We start from the raw sequence: 17284 nt of genomic DNA on the forward strand, positions 1-17284 counted from the left end.
TAAATTTCAATTAGTAACATAGCTGCGATTAAAGCTTTTAGCAGGTGCCAACATGTTGGGATTGGCCACAAACGAGCTGATGTCTGTTTAGCGTAGTCAGTAGCGGTACTAATTCCCATGTACATATGCGATGTGTTGGTGGTTCGCATCTCACCATATGTAAATTTTTTTCATAATATTCGCGTTTTTAATAGGTTCTGATGCTTTATTATTAATTTAATGTTAAGAATATGCTACAATATCTGATGTTATGTAAATATAAGTTCACATTTTCTTGAAGAGTGAGTTTCATCGATGGGCTTTATCTACAGGACAGCTAGTGCTACTTGTATAAAGATATTTTGCTCCTTTTTCTTTCACGTTTCGTAATTTACATGTTGTAAAGATTCTGCTACTGGGTAGGAACAGTGATCGAGTAAGAATGACCTCACGGTTTTAGTAAAATGTGGGAATGATAAAATAATGTTTACTTATGTGGAGAACTATGGCAAATTTGTGTCACATCGTTTGTAATGAAACTTTTATAAGCCATTGGAAATGGTACATTCCTTTTTCTCTTAAAACATGCAACTGGATAAAGTTTTTATTTGTGTATATTACATAATAGAACAACGTGACTAGGATATGGACAATGGAGGAAATGTGCGTATTAATAGAGGTAACGTGGGAATTTTACGCGCACCCATTGTGTAAACAGTGTTAATTACAAACTAGAAACATCCCACAACTGCCGCTGAAGTGCGTTGCGATCACGTATACCACGTTGGGGCTCACGGACCGTATGCACAAGTTGCATCGTTCCTGAGCGTGCAGCAGCACGTTGAACCCAGCACACTCAACGTTGATGTTCGATAGCACGGTCCGTGTGCCGACAGCTTAACTATCAACAACTGAGACGTCTTTCAGACACAGTCTACGAACAATAACCACTGTCTGAACTGATGCTGCTCCACGATAACGCCGATCCGCATTCTGCTAGAGTGATAGAAAACACTACAAAGAGATGGGTTGGGAAGCCATTCCGCACCCACCTTATTCACCTGATCTTGCACCCTCAAATTTTCACCTTTTCTGCTCTCCATCTAACAACCTCCAAGGAACTTCCATTCCGGATGAAAATGCGCTCCGAACATGGCTCGACGAGTTCTTCGCCTCAAAATAACGTGATTACAGCCGCGAAATCGAAAAACCCCAGCGTTGGCAGACTTATAAATAGTGAATGAGAATATATTATTGATGACTGAAGTCTCTGCTATGGGTATCGATTGTGTTTATTAAACTTAAGGAAAAAATGCTAAGAACTTATGCACCAAACCAATAATACATCCCGTGTGCAATCTGGAGAGAAAAAACACACACACTCCGACCGCCAAAGGACTCTCCACATTGGTATATAGGCTTTACACAGAAGTGAAGCTATTTATGGGAAAACATGGCCAGTTTTTTTAAGTACCTATCTGAATCCCTAGTAACACAGCAGAAAAGGAAAACCTCTTTTTTACAACGAAAATTCAAAGCAACGGGACAAACATCAGGAATCCTGATCAGTTTTCGGTAACAAAATTGAAAAGGAATTAGATAAAACAAACTCCACTTGCTAACACAGAAACTATGTTCCCCATCAACATGGTTTCTCTAAGAGTCAGGTTAAATGTTTTTCTCCTGCAAGACTTCTTAGTATACTGCATTCGTAAGCTTTCTTGTTAACAGTACATAGTCATATAATTATGTACTGTATATGTAGCAATATTTCTCTATATTTGTCGAGGAAATTTACTGGAGCTCAGTACTGCGCAAAACACAAAACCTTCAGAGATGATGGGCGTGCAGTGAACAGTATCCTATGTACAGATGTATCACCCAGACATGGAGCATTCACGGTAATCTCGCTTGATAGATAACAGCCCACAAATGCATCTCAACAGGTACAGATACAGAAATCTGTATTTAGATCCTCGAATTTCTGGAAAATATGCAACAAACTTTGTTTGATACACACATTGTACCTAGCATTTACGTTTGAAATTGTCCAGCCTAGCATACAAACAGCAGTAAAACACAGTAGATATTAAATAACCAACTGACCTGTTCCCTTTACATTTACATGTTTCATGTCTTCCATGTTCGACTGTGGTTACAAATTGCGACTGATTATAAAAATAACAGGTAAATTAAAACAATGATCTGTGTTATTCACTTTTCATTTTCTCCCAGACGCGTTTCGAGAGCTTACACCCTTGTCGTCACGTGGATCAGTGGATTACATTACATTTTTGTTTGCTGGATGTAGCCAGCTTTCTGTTTTGAGTTCCAATTTGCTACAAATTATGTATAATCACTTGTTACCGTAAGATAGTACTAGGATAACATTTTTAAAAAAATAATAAAGAAACTTACACAATGGTACATCAGAAAAAGCCCCGAGGTTCGTCACGAATAAACGTTTCCATCTTCAGATGTCACGGGATAACGAATCAACTTCATAAAAAATCCATAGATTGGATAGACACAGAGATATAGTGCCTTGTAAGTCAAACAGCAGTCATTGCTATCTTACACTGCGAATCAAAGACACAGATAATATATACGTATTTAATTCTACAACTTTTCTCTTGCGGATATCATTATTGCAATAAATAAAAACACGAAAAATAAACTTATAAACCTATATTTAAGCATATGTATTTGTTAATGTTTCTGTTTGGTGATTTGGTAATTGTTTTATGATTTAGGTGACACACAAATTTGTAACACCAAAAGCTACTTTGCATTGTCTAATTTTTTGAGAAGCTCCTAAAAAAGTTCATTGCTAATGGCGATACGCAGTACTACAGGGATACGTCTGTGCCTCCAAGATTCAATGGGATGGTGAGTTGGTACTATGCAGAATTGTAGAAAATGAGTTCTCAAACCTCTCAGTCCCAATAATATGAAAAATATATCGTCAATATTTTTCACAAAATTAACCTTTATAAACATAGTAACGAATACAAGAAATAACTGGCAAAAATTAAACAACTGTTTAAAGATGGTGGTTTCACTTTGAAAATTTTATGTCCTAGTGGTTCCAATCACATATTTCACTATCTAAAAACAAATTTGCTTTTATCCCTAGAAACAATTCCACATTTCGAAACTTCCATGAACTCATAATGCCCAAAACAAGTTATAGCTCTAAACAAGAAGCAAAAATGAGCCTAAAATTTAACAAGTTTTTATACAAAACTATATACGTCTCAAGCTGTTATATTTCGAACCCACTCATAAAATCAGTGGCACAAACTTAAATTTGCGTTACAACAACATTAGATATACTTACTTTCACTGTCAATGATCATTTCAATATGACTACTAGAAAAAAAGTCACAATCTCCTACAATCCAGTAACACAAGCTCCGCGTCGACTATTGCTTTGAACGCTATACACTGAGGTGACAGATGTCATGGGACAGCGACATGCAGATATACAGATGGCGGTAGTATCGCGTAAACAAGTTATAAAAGCGCAGTAGATTGGCTGGCTCTGAGCACTATGGGACTCAACTGCTGTGGTCATAAGTCCCCTAGAACTTATGAACTACTTAAACCTAACTAACCTAAGGACATCACACACATCCATGCCCGAGACAGGATTCGAACCTGCGACCGTAGCGGTCGTGCAGTTCCAGACTGTAGCGCCTTTAACCGCTCGGCCACTCCGGCCGGCCGCGCAGTAGATTGGCAGAGCTTTCATTACCACTCAAGTGATTCCTGTGAAGAGGTTTATGACTTGATTATTGCCGCATGACGGGAATTAACAGACTATGAACGCAGGGTACTTGGACCTAGACATATGGAAGATTCCAATTCGGAAATCGGTTCGGAAATCCAATATTCCGAGATTCACAGTGTCAATAGTGTGCCGAGAATAGCAAATTTCAGGCATTACCTCTCACCACGAACAACGCAGTGGCCGACAGCCTTCACTTAAAGACCGAGAGCAGCAGAGTTCGCGAAGAGTTGTCAGTGCTAACAGGCAAGCAACACTGCATGAAATAACCGCAAAAATCAATGTGGGACGCATGGCGAATGTATCCGTTTGGACAGTAATGCGAAATTTGGCGTTAATGGGCATGGAAGCAGACGACTGACACGCGTGCCTTTACTAACAGCACATCGCCTGCAGCGCCTCTCCTAGGCTCGTGACCATATCGGCTGGACCCTACACGACCGGAAAAGCGTGACGTGGTCAGATGAGTCCCGATTTCAGTTGGTAACAGCTGATGGTTGGGTTCGAGTGTTACGGAGACCCGGCGAATCCATGGATCCAAGTTGTCAACGAGGCACTGGGCAAGCTACAGGTGGCGGCTCTATAATGGTCCGAGCTGTATATACGTGGACTGGACTCGGTCGTCCGGTCCAACAGAACCGATCTTTGAATGGAAATGGTTGTGTGGCTACTTGGATAACTACTTGCAGCCATTCATGGACTTCATGTTCCCAAACATGTCAACGGGCCACAACTGTTCGCGATTGGTTTGATGAACATTCTGGACATAATCGAGAGGTCAGTTCGTGCACAAAATCCTGCACCGCCGACACTTTCGCAATTATAATCGGCTATACAGGCAGCATGGCTCAGTATTTCTGCAGGGGACTTCCAACGACTTGGTAAGTCCATTCCACGTCGAGTTGCTGCACTAAGCCGGGCAAAAGAGGTTCAACACGATATTAGGAGGTATCCCATGGCTTTCGTCACGTCAGTGTAAGTGACCGCTACAATGCACTACATTTGTAGACGTGCCTCATTTTACCACTATATGTACCTTGCAACAGCGTCGGTAGTTTAGTCACTGGTACTTAAAATTAATAAAATGGTGGTTTCAGGCAGAAACCACCGGTGCTCAACGGGCTAAATAGAAATAAATCGTTTCTGGATGCATGTCCAAGTAACGGTTTTTCTGTTTTGAGTCGTGCTTGGCCATGCCTTTTCCTGTACCCTGTGCATCGAGGATTGTATGCTGCGAACGCTCATTTCAATTTACAGTAAACTTCATTCAGTTCACTTATTTCAAGAACCTTACAAAATTATAACTAAAAATTGTCGAAACCGTGGTATCTGGTATAGCTGTCGACTTATGAACTACACTCATGCTCATAAATTAAGGATAATTGCAGAATGCGGTGCCTCACAACGTGGCACTACACAAAACTGGCGCTAATAGCACATAGGGAACACACACGACACCGATCTGTAAGTCCACGGTGTTTGTGATAAGTCGAGAAAACCGTCCCGAAACACATGTGCTACAAAACGCCACTGTTTCCTGCGCATGTACCCCGACATCAATATGGGATATGATCACCATGCACACGTACACAGGCCACACAATGGGTTGGCATAATCTGCATTAGGTTGTCGAGCAGCTGCTGAGATATAGCCTCCCGTTCTTGCACCAGTGCCTGTCGGAGCTCCTGAAGTATCGTACGGGGTTTGAAGGAGTGCAGCGATGCGTCGACCGAGAGCATCCCAGACTTGCTCGATGGGGTTTAGGTCTGGAGAATAGGAAGGCCACGCCATTCATATGATATCTTCTGTTTCAAGGCACTCCTCCACGATGGCAGGTCGATGGGCCGTGCGTTATCATCCATCAGGAGGAAGGTGGTACCCACCGCACCCCTGAAAAGGCGGACATACTGGTGCGAAATGACGTCCCGATACACCTGACCTGATACAGTTCCTCTGTCAAAGACCTGCAGAGGTGTACGTGCACCAATCATAATCCCACCCCACACCATCAAACCACGACCTCCATACAGGTCCCTTTCAAGGACATTAAGGGGTTGGTATATGGTTCCTGGTTCACACCAGATGAAAACCCGGCGAGAATCACTGTTCAGACTATCTACATCTACATCCATACTCCGCAAGCCAACTGACGGTTGTGGCGGATGGTACCTTGAGTACCTCTATCGGTTCTCTCTTCTATTCCAGTCTCGTATTGTTCGTGGAAAGAAAGACTGTCGGTATGCCTCTGTGTGGGCTCTAATCTCTATGATTTTATCCTCATGGTCTCTTCGCGAGATGTATGTAGGAGGTAGCAATATACTGCTTGACTCCTCGGTGAAGGAATGTTCTCGAAACTTTAACAAAAGCCCGTACCGAGCTACTGAGCGTCTCTCCTGCAGAGTCTTCCACTGGAGTGTATCTCATCATCTCCGTAACGCTTTTGCGATTACTAAATGATCCTGTAACGAAGCGCGCTGCTCTCCGTTGGATCTTCTCTATCTCTTCTATCAACTCTATCTGGTACGGATCCCACACTGGTGAGCAATATTGAAGCAGTGGGCGAACAAGTGTACTGTAACCTACTTCCTTTGTTTTCGGATTGGATTTCCTTAGGATTCTTCCAATGAATTTCAGTCTGGCATCTACTTTACCGACGATCAACTTTATATGCTCATTCTGTTTTAAAACACTCCTAATGCCTACTCGCAGATCACTTATGGAATTAACTGCTTCCAGTTGTTGACCTGCTATATTGTAGCTAAATGATAAATGATCTTTCTTTCTGTGTGTTTCGCAGCACATTACACTTGTCTACAGTGAGATTCAATTGCCATTCCCTGCACCATGCGTCAATTCGTTGCAGATCCTCCTGCATTTCAGTACAATTTTCCACTGTTATACTACAGCAGCATCCGCAAAAGCCTCGGTGAACTTCCGATGTTATCCACAAGGTCATTTATATGTATTGTGAATAGCAACGGTCCTGCGACACTCCCCTGCGGCACACCTGAAATCACTCTTACTTCGGAAGACTTCTCTCCATAGATAGTGACATGCTGCGTTCTGTTATCTAGGAACTCTTCAATCAAATCACACAATTGGTCCGATAGTCCATATTCTCAGCTTTGTTAACCAAACGACTGTGGGGAACAGTATCAAACGCCTTGTGGAAGTCAAGAAACACGGCATCTACCTGGGAACCCGTGTGTATGGCCCTCTGAGTCTCGTGGATGAATAACGCGAGCTGGGTTTCACACGATCGTCTTTTTCGAAACCCATGCTGATTCCTACAGGGTAGATTTCTAGTCTCCAGAAAAGTCAATATACTCGAACATAATATGTGTTCCAAAATTCTTCAACTGATCTACGTCACTTCTTGAAAACGGGGATGACCTGTGTCCTTTTCCAATCTTTTGGAACGCTACGCTCTTCTAGAGACCTACGGTACACCGCTACAGGAAGGGGGGCCAAGTTCCTTCGCGTAATCTGTGTAAAATCGAACTGGTATCCCATCGTGTCCAGCGGCCTTTCCTCTTTTGAGCGATTTTAATTGTTTTTCTATCCCTCTGTCGTCTATTTCGATATCTACCATTTTGTCATCTGTACGACAATCTAGAGAAGGAACTACAGTGCAGTCTTCCTCTGTGAAACAGCTTTGGAAAAAGACATTTAGTATTTCGGCCTTTAGTCTGTCATCCTCTGTTTCAGTACCATTTTGGTCACAGAGTGTCTGGACATCTTGTTTTGATCCACCTACCGCTTCGACATACGACCAAAATTTCTTAGGATTTTCTGCCAAGTCAGTACATAGAACTTTACTTTCGAATTCGTTGAACGCCTCTCGCATAGCCCTCCTCACACTACATTTCGCTTCGCGTAATTTTTGTTTGTCTGCAAGGCTTTGGCTATGTTTATGTTTGCTGTGAAGTTCCCTTTGCTTCCGTGGCAGTTTTCTATCTCGTTTGTTCTACCACGGTGGCTCTTTTCCATCTCTTACGATCTTGCTTGGCACATACTCACCTAATGCATATTGTACGATGGTTTTGAACTTTGCCCGCTGATCCTCAACACTATCTGTACTTAAGAGAAAACTTGTGTTGAGCCGTCAAGTACTTTGAAATTTGCTTTTTGTCACTTCTACTAAACCGAAAAATCTTCCTACCTCTTTTAATATTTCTATTTACGGCTGAAATCACCGATGCTGTAGCCGCGAGTCCGTTCTCTGTTTAACTGCTCAAGGTAGTTTTCAAATAAGGCACTTAAAAAATTTTACTGGATTCTTTGTCCCTACCACCCGTTATAAACGTGTCTCTCTCAGTCTATATCTGGCAAATTAAAATCTCCACCCAAAACTATAACATGGTCGGTAAATCTACTCCAAATATTTCCCAAATTTTCCTTCAGGTGTTCTGCCACAACAGCTGCTGAGCCAGGAGGCCTATAGACACATCCAATTATGTTTGAGCCCGCTTTAACCGTGTCCTTCACCCAAATTATTTCACATTTCGGATCTCCGTCAATTACCTTCGATACTATTGCACATCTTATCGCTATAAACATGCCTCCCCCTTCACTGTCCAGCCTGTCTCTGCGGTATACATTCCAATCTGAGTTTAGAATATTATTACTGTTTACATCTGGTTTCACAGCCAACTTTCCGTCCCTAGTACTATGTGGGCATTGTGACCGTTTATTAATGAGAGCAGTTCTGGGACCTTTCTATAGATGCTCCTGCAGTTTACTATTACCACATTAATATTGTCATTCCCTGTTGCGTTTTGCCTACTGCTACCTTGTCGCGTCTCAGGAGGCGTCTTGTCGGGCCTAGGGAGGGAATTCTCTAACCTAAAAAACCCACATGTACACTCCACACGTACTCCGCTACCCTTGTAGCCGCTTCCTGCGTGTAGTGCACGCCTGACCTATTCAGGGGGACCCTACATTTCTCCACCCAATAGCGGAGGTCGAGAAATTTTCACCCCAGATCTCCGCAGAATCGTCTGAGCCTCTGGTTTAAGCCTTCCACTCGGCTCCAAACCAGAGGACCGCGATCGGTTCTGGGAAAGACACCACAAATAGGTAGCTCAGATTCCACCCCTCGAGCGAGGCTTTCCGCCTTCACCAACCCCGCCAGCCGCCTGTGTGAACTGAGGATGACCTCTGAACCCAGACGGCAGGAGTCACTGGTGCCGACATGAGCAACAATTTGCAATCGGGTGCACCCAGTGCTCTCTATCGCCGCCGGCAGGGCCTCCTCCACGACTCGGATGAGACCCCCGGCAAGCAGAGTGAACACTGGCCTTCTTCCCCAACCTTTCCGCTATTTCCCTAAGGGGCTCCATCAACCGCCTAACATTAGAGCTCCCAATCACTAATAAACGCCTCTCCCCGTGAGGCTGCTCGGACCTTGCTGAAGGAGCGGCCACATGTCCACTAACAGGCAGAGCGGGCGATGCCACACGGCCAGCCTCCACATTGATCATCCGTCTCGTGCGACGCGAACGCCGTTGAACCCGCCACTCCCCTTGGGGAGAGGGTAGCCCAACCGCGCGCGGTACCCGCGAAGATGTCTCGACAGCAGGGACCGTGGGTGAAGCATGTAACACCTGGGGTGTACCATGCGACGAACCAGACTTCCCACTGCCGCTACACTCCGAGGCAGCAGCCTGAAGACGGTTGACTGCAGCCATAATCACGTTCAGTTGTTCGCGAAGAGTGGCCACCTCCTCCTGCGTCCGTACACAGCAGTCACACATCCTATCCATCCTAAGAAATCAACAATTTACTGTAGGCAGTTAAGTAGTCAACTTTTAACTGGACTGCTAATTCACTAAAGGCGGCTGATATCTGACTTAACTGTGGTTACTAGATACTTCTTGTTGGAAACAATGAAAATAAGCACTAACTGTCTCTGGACTGTATTCGAAACAAACACGAAATCTATGGAACACTATTACTAGTACTCGAAAATTAAAGCTTCCTAAAAGCAAAAACACATGGAAAAAGAAGTGACAAGTAAGAAAAACACAGTTGATGCTTATAAATTTACGTAGCTTGCTGCACAGAAGATGTGGACTAGTCCCTGAACATAACCTGGGACCACTGTTCCAGTGACCATGTACTGTGTTCTTGACACCAGGCTTTACGGGCTCTCCTGTGACCAGGGGTCAGTGGAATGCACCTTGCAGGTCTCCGGGTGAATAAACCATGTCTGTTCAGTCGTCTGTAGACTGTGTGTCTGGAGATAACTGTTCCAGTGGCTGCGGTAAGGTCCCGAGCAAGGCTACCTGCAGTATTCTGTGGCTGTCTGCGAGCTCTGATGGTGAGATATCTGTGTTCTTGTGGTGTTGTACACTGTGGACGTCCCGTACTGTAGCGCCTGAACACGTTTCCTGTCTGCTGGAATCGTTGCCATAATCTTGAGATCACACTTTGTGGCACACGGAGGGCCTGTGCTACGACCTGCTGTGTTTGACCAGCCTCCAGTCGCCCTAGTATTCTACCCCTCATAACGTCATCAATATGTTTTCTTTGAGCCATTTTCACACACTGCACATTAGCACGTCTGAAAACGTCTGCACAGTTACTAGCTGCACCATACTCTGACATGCACCAACACACCTCCGCGTTTGTGTACTGCTGCCAGCGCCACTGTGCGACGACCGTAGGTCAAATGCACCGCATGGTCATTCCCTCTGGTGATTTAAACCCTCAAACCGCCCACAAGAGCGTAGTTTCACCATGTATCAGCGTTATCCTTAATTTACGAGTATGAGCATGAGTGTATGTTTAATATACTAATACGATATCAGAACAAGGCACAGATCCAAAATCGTGCAGTTACAAACTACACTTGATTGCTAGTTGAATTATGTACGTTTATTTCTTGACCAAAATTTTAGCTTTGTTCATTAATACACAGTACTGATGCACAGATGAGGTACTGTCGCTATTGTGCGAATCAACTTATCTAACTCTCTACGAGACCTAACATCAACAGGCCCAATGACTGACATGTTCAAAACACAGAATTTAAGAACTGTGGGACATGCAGTGTAATAAACAGCAAGTGTTAACTATCATGGTTGTTGATGTAATATAGTGAGACAATAGGTAAGTATTACAGATCCAAGCACACAAATTTTTAGTGTCTTACGTACGGAATGGCACTATCATTAGCAATCGACTTTAATGAGGTTATTATGAAACACTTTTAAGGTATCAGCCACAATAAATCATTACTATGGTCATCAGTTTATGTGACCAAGTAGATATCTATCTACCTGTGTTAACTGTAGAACGAGGGTACCTTGCGAGGAAAGGTCCCTGCAAGATGGAAGAATGCTGATGTAGTGATTACTAGCAAATTGCAAGACAACGATTCAGTATTACCTATATCCTACACATCAACTTGTCTTCTGGACGTTTTCGGTGGGATATGTGAAAAACTATTATGCAAGATGCTGACAAGGACTGCACCACGACAGGAGCGCCCTCAAGCCGAAGAGAATATAGGCGCCACTCCTGCCAGCCTCGGCTAGACAATTTCGCGCAGTACTAAGAGAGCACTACTATAGCAGTGACGTGTGATCCATTCCAACTGCTTAATGGACCTTGTATACAGCAAAGGACTTTGATTGCATGTTGCTCATCGCTTGCGACACTATTACAAATTCAAAGTTAAGTATGGTTTATTTTCTTTATTGTAATAAAAACAATTAATGTGATTTGCTTGAGTAGTTGTATAGCATTCCGAGATCGCGGCATCCTTTAGGCACCCTACAATACAGGAGTGGTCAGGAGCCCACATTTGGCGACGAGGATCTGCGAACCCAGTGCCAGACGGCCACGGAATTTTGTATGTTGCTGGCGCCTTAATTCGCTCTTGTCTTTACTTGGCAGGCGCTTTTCTTTGCTTTAACAGTTTCTTGTCGTTTTTGCTAATCAATGTTTTCTGGTGGGCGTTGCATAAACTTACTTTGTTTGCTTGCCTTGTCTGTTTGTTGCAGTTGCGTCTTCCAACATGCCCACTCCACCTGTCCCGCCCCTGCTCAGGCGCCACAGCCCCTAACGTTAGATGCCACACAGCTAATGCAGATGTTTCAGTTCCAGACACAACAGATCCCCACGTCACTCAACACGGTGCAGCAGCTACTGGCCAACACTGCGCGCCCGAAGGAACAAGCACCGCCTACTGCAGTTGCTATACCACCTTTTCGACAGTTATGTGACCAAGACGAGGAATGGCTCGAGTGGTTGACCCACCTCCTAGCTCAAAATGTACCAGGTACTGTGAAAAGCCATTTCTAATATCAACGGTGTAGGAAGTGCAGCGTTCCGCCTAATCACAAAACTTTTCTCTAATGCCACTTCGAGGGAACTGTCTTATAACGAACTGGTGGGCTCGCTAACAAATTATTATGACCAACAAGTGAACGTGGTAGCAGCCAGGTACCAATTCAGTAACAGAAAAAAAAAGCCAGAACAAATTTATCGCGAGTGGGTAACAGATTTGTAGGGTATGACAAGAAAATGCAAATTCAAATGTGCTTCCGGTGCTTTATATTCATATGTCATGTTGCGTGACGCGATCGTGTACAACGTACCTGATGTCAAACTCAGAGAAATTTTCAAACAGTCCGATCCATCAATTCAGCAGGTAGTGAAGATACTAGATCAATACGATTCAAGTGCCTTGTCGGCTCATAAATTTGAGCGGCCAGCTATTTGTCGGATTGCGTCCCTAGCTGCGATTGGCCCATTCGGCGGCGGCAGCAGCTAGCCACGTTGAGTAAACAACCTTCCACACCGCGTAAACAGTTCGCTAAACAGGCTTGCCCTCGGCGTTATTCAAAGCACAAACGACAAGTCTGCAACCTCCCGACAGGCTCAGTGTTACTCTTGTGGTAGGAAAGGACATGTAAATCCGTATGTCTGCAATGGAACAAACATAACAATTCGGCCCACTCACAAAAATCTCGTCACAAGGCCCATGTCATTAATACAGTATATTTAAAGTCTGCAATGAGCATTAGCAAAATTCGCAAGCGTTCAGTCTAATCAGTGATACGACAGTCAAACTTTTTGTTCTTTTACTTATTTGTGGGAAACGGGTGATATTTCAGTTGGACACAGGTGCCTCTGTCACACTGCTCAATCGTCACACACATGAACTGTTAGGCTCCCCACGCCTGTACATGTACATCACATCAACAGATTTTCGTCCCATTCGGGTAATTCTTTCGTTATGCGTCTTTTTTTGTCTTCGACTGTAGTTCCTTCTGCTATAGCGAAAATGGCGTTGTTGTGTCTTAAAATGTCTCCTATGAGTTTGTCTCCTCATATTTAGTTGCGCTTCTAGAGTCCTGGTATCTTCTTTTCTTCTGCAACCTGTTCATTGGTAAAAGTCTCTCCGGCTGACTTCGACATCCTTCTGTAGCATCAAGTAATCTCTAGGCCTTCATTCTAGGTCTTCATTCTTGTTTTACTTTAGTCCACGTTCCATACCCATTAAGGCCACACACTAGTCAAACACTCTCATGTCCCGCTTCCTATTTCTTGCTAGTCCGTAAGTTCCTTCTCGAATGAAACGCAGTTTTGACCTGCAGTATTCCGCTCTTTCGATATATCTTGTGATCTCGCAAAAAAAAGTTATATTCTTTTAACTCCTCTCTTCAAATCCTTTCCATAGTGCTATATACCTTCTCAGATCGTCTTTCGTCTCCGTATCATCTTTTTCCTCACAATCTTCTTCAATGACTGTGTCACGATCACTCAACACAGTTTCGTCTGCGTTACGACTTAGCGGATGTTGTTCTTCCGCTTTCCCTATATGCTGTATAAATCTTCGATACGATGCCTCTTGAAATACCAAACATTTCTGCTGTCTTGTTTACAGAAGGACACATCATACGAGCACCAACAATTTGCCCACCTTCAACTTCACTTAGCTGCGACAAACGGCACACACGACCACACAGAACACTGTTCTAACCACGACTGACACTTGCAACGATTTGTGGCCACTGCACAGTTGCCTTTAATGAACAACTCCAATAGTGCAACCTGCAGGCTTGGCTAGCATCTTCATTTATGTTCAAGCATGCATTTCTCGCAGTGACTGCTAATTTTTGTCTTACCCCCGTATGAGCGTAGTGACGGCCGAAGCAGTCCACAAAGGGCAGCTTAGTATCACTGACGAAGACTCTTGCTCCGCTACCACTGAAGACAACCCAGGGGAGAATGCTACTACTGAACTGCAAATATCCAGCCTGACTGAGAAATAACTGACGAGTGACAGCCATTCTATGTCAATTTCGGATGCTTTCAAGCCTGCAGGGAAGAAAGACCAACTGACCCACGGTAAAAAAACTGTATTAACACTGGGGATCATTCAGCAATTAACCAACCCTCATATAGAGGGGCACTAGCTAAACGCTAGATTATTCTGGAGGAAATGGAGAATATGCTGCAAGATGATGAAACTGAACTTTCAGAGACGTTGATCCTCTCCGCGATCCTTGTGAAGGAGGAGGCCAGGATTCCTGCGTCGACTACGGACGACTGAACAAAATCACGAAGAGGAGCTGAGTGGGCAAAGACTGCCTCCATAGCTCCTGACGACCTACGAGCCTTTAATATTTTGCAATTTGGACTGTGTAACACCCCAGTCACCTTCGAACTTATGATGTACGGCGTGTTTCGACACTAACACGTTCACACCGACGCCAAGGATCATGTTTCTCGACGTGTGGCGGCGCACATATGCATGTTGTTGTTCATCTCTATACTGCAGTGCCTGTGTTGTTGCTAAGAAGAACGATCCAATGTTCCCTCGTGCATGCATGCACTGAAGGAACAAGCAACTGCGGCGAATACAGCCTCGCGAAATGTATCTTCAGGTGCGAATACAAACAACCATCATCTGTATAATGGAATGAAGACAATGAAAATTTGTGCCAGACAGGGACTCGAACCCAGATTTCCTGCTTTACGCAAGCGGTCGCCTTAACCACTGCGGCTATCCATGAACGACTCCAAGACCCAAACTTCCGTACGTCGTTGCTCTGCGCCACAATCTATACTCGTACACACATTATGTAATTCCCGTACATGGGACGACATTTTAATTGAAAGTCATCGTTTGGTACCGGCAAGTAAGTACGATACTGCATCGTTCTTCTTAACAACACAGTCACTTCAATCTTGTGGCACCTAGTTAATGGAAGAAACACTGCTGAAAACCACAGAAGCCTTGAAGGACGATGGACTGACGAAGGGATAATTTCAATACTAACTGGAGCATTGTATAAGAGGAGCTATGGAGCAGAAAGTGTTACTCTTCATGCCAGGTCATCTGCAGCCAGTTATCCTCAAGTTTTTCCACGACATTCCAAAAGTCAGTCACCCTCATCATTCAACTAGGCATGCTAACCATTAAATCGACTCTTCACTCATATTCTGTACACAATAGTGAAACAATCATCATGAAGCGTCATTAGAAATCAACCCCCTCCAGACAGAATAAAAAACTGACTTGCACAGTTGAATGCACGTATTAAACCCTCTCACTGTTCATCATGATCATCACCGTCGTCATTATTATTCATTGTGTATAAGTTTTCGTAATTACTTATGGTTTTTGTTTTCTGCAGTCCAAAGTCTTCCGGATGAATTGGAGTAGTAATAAGCTCAACCCGATACATCGGTGCTGGAGATGCAGTTGTTTCATTACTTCCAATTTCCTCTATAATGCCTGCACTGGTCGTCTAGCGGAACACACAGCTGAGTTTCCAGCGTCTGCACCACCACTCGTCAAGCTACAGATACGTTGATCCTGTGTAATACTGTTTGCACTACTAATAATTTAACTACTAGTGGACCAAAACATGTAAATATAGCTACAGAACCAAGTAGTGATTGTCAAGTAATAGAAATCGAGAATGTTAAATGTAGTGCTGAAGTGCAGTTTACTCAGATGGAGTGTGAGGATCAATGTAACATGATGGAATACATCGATGATTAGATGACAAAGTATGAACCATCTCGCCATATTCCAGACATCCGCTTCTTTAGGATCAAGATGTCCATCAAAATATATGGAGATGCCATACTAAAGTTAAAATCTGGAGACTCTTGCATTTATTTACATCACTCAAGTGTTGTGAACTAGTGTGATCTGTACAGCGTATTATAGATTGCAACAGACTGGCTCAGTCACTGCAACCATGCATCGGGGTATTGTTTGACGATTTTGTGAAATTTCTGTTGAACACATGTATGTGAATGAGCTGGAACATTGTGTAAATTCATGTATCCATCCAGTACCAAGATCTGCTACTACTATTGGCATTAGTATCCATACCAGCAGAATTTACAGATGGGACGATTTGGGAATACTGCAGTGGGTTTGATGTTGGAAAAATGAATGATTGTACCTTAACAATAGTGATCTATTTTCTGCAATGTATAAAAATAGGAGAAAATCTTTCTTACAAAATTGTTTTATTTGTCGCACCATCCTGTCATTTAAAAGTTTATGAACATTCACAGTGATTGTATCTCAGCCACGAAGGTAACTGAAAAGGTTTACATTACCGTCCGCCTCAAGCTAGCTAAACCAAAATGACTGCACATTGTTAGGATTTTAAGTAAAACATATATAATACACTGAAAAATTATTTTCTTTGTACAACCCTCATAGTGTAGTTTGTCCATCTCCTCAGCCAAATGGTAAGCATGCCAAGGATTCTTCCTTGGAAGGTCAGGGCCGTCCGTGGTGGACTCAGCCTCGCGATGTCAAGTGAGGAGTTAATTCATCAAGAGGTAGTGGCTACAAGGTAGAAATGTCGACAACAGGCAGGAGTGTAGTGTGCTGACGCCATGCCCCTCTATACCGCATCCGATGATGGACAGAGGATGACACCGACACGGCGGTCGATCGACTATCGCTTGGCCTTCAGGACCTGATCGCGTTTTTTTGTTTTTTCCTTTTTATTTAGTGTAATTTAATAGGTGACGGGCTCTCGGTTTGAGGTCGTGCATTCAAATCAGAATGCTTGTAACTATGTCCATACTTAGAAATACGTGCTTTCCACTAAAACACAGGAGGTAACATGTGAAAACTGTGTGAAATATCACATAGTAACGGTATCAGTTTTTAGAAAACATAATATTCAGGACGATTGGGGTCAGTAGATTTGTTGAAAACACTAACATCTTGCAGTCACTATTTCCTTTTAGCACTGAGTTAATGGATGAGTTCAGCGTGTTGACAAATGCTTCATACTTCAGAACTTACAGAATACATTCGTTCCCATCACTTCACAAGTAATACTACTGACTCTGCTTTTATCAGTTTTGGAGCTAGTATCACAATCTCATTCATTTTCTACAGTACCTGTGGCATGGCAAATATGGGAACGAGAAACGGACTGTATAGTACCCAAACGCGGAGATATAAGTTTTCTTTAAAGTCGCTTTCACTACAGTCAATTATGCTTATTAATACTAGCT

The 17284-nt window shown here is 43.4% G+C and overlaps 1 protein-coding gene across 3 annotated transcripts in view; it reads right to left on the reverse strand.

Annotated features, from left to right (window-relative positions):
- LOC126470399 (kelch-like protein 5) overlaps positions 1–17284 on the reverse strand; it is a 288827-nt gene that overhangs the window by 179516 nt on the left and 92027 nt on the right. The window contains exon 1 of one of the 3 annotated variants that reach the window (XM_050098246.1): positions 2398–2515. The exons of the other annotated variants lie outside the window; for them this stretch is intronic. The gene's annotated coding sequence lies outside the window, so the exon portion shown is untranslated. Of the gene's footprint in view, positions 1–2397; positions 2516–17284 lie in introns of those variants that run through there. 3 annotated transcript variants of the gene reach the window in all.

This window comes from Schistocerca serialis, chromosome 3 (assembly GCF_023864345.2).
Source record: "Schistocerca serialis cubense isolate TAMUIC-IGC-003099 chromosome 3, iqSchSeri2.2, whole genome shotgun sequence".
NCBI lineage: Eukaryota > Metazoa > Arthropoda > Insecta > Orthoptera > Acrididae > Schistocerca > Schistocerca serialis.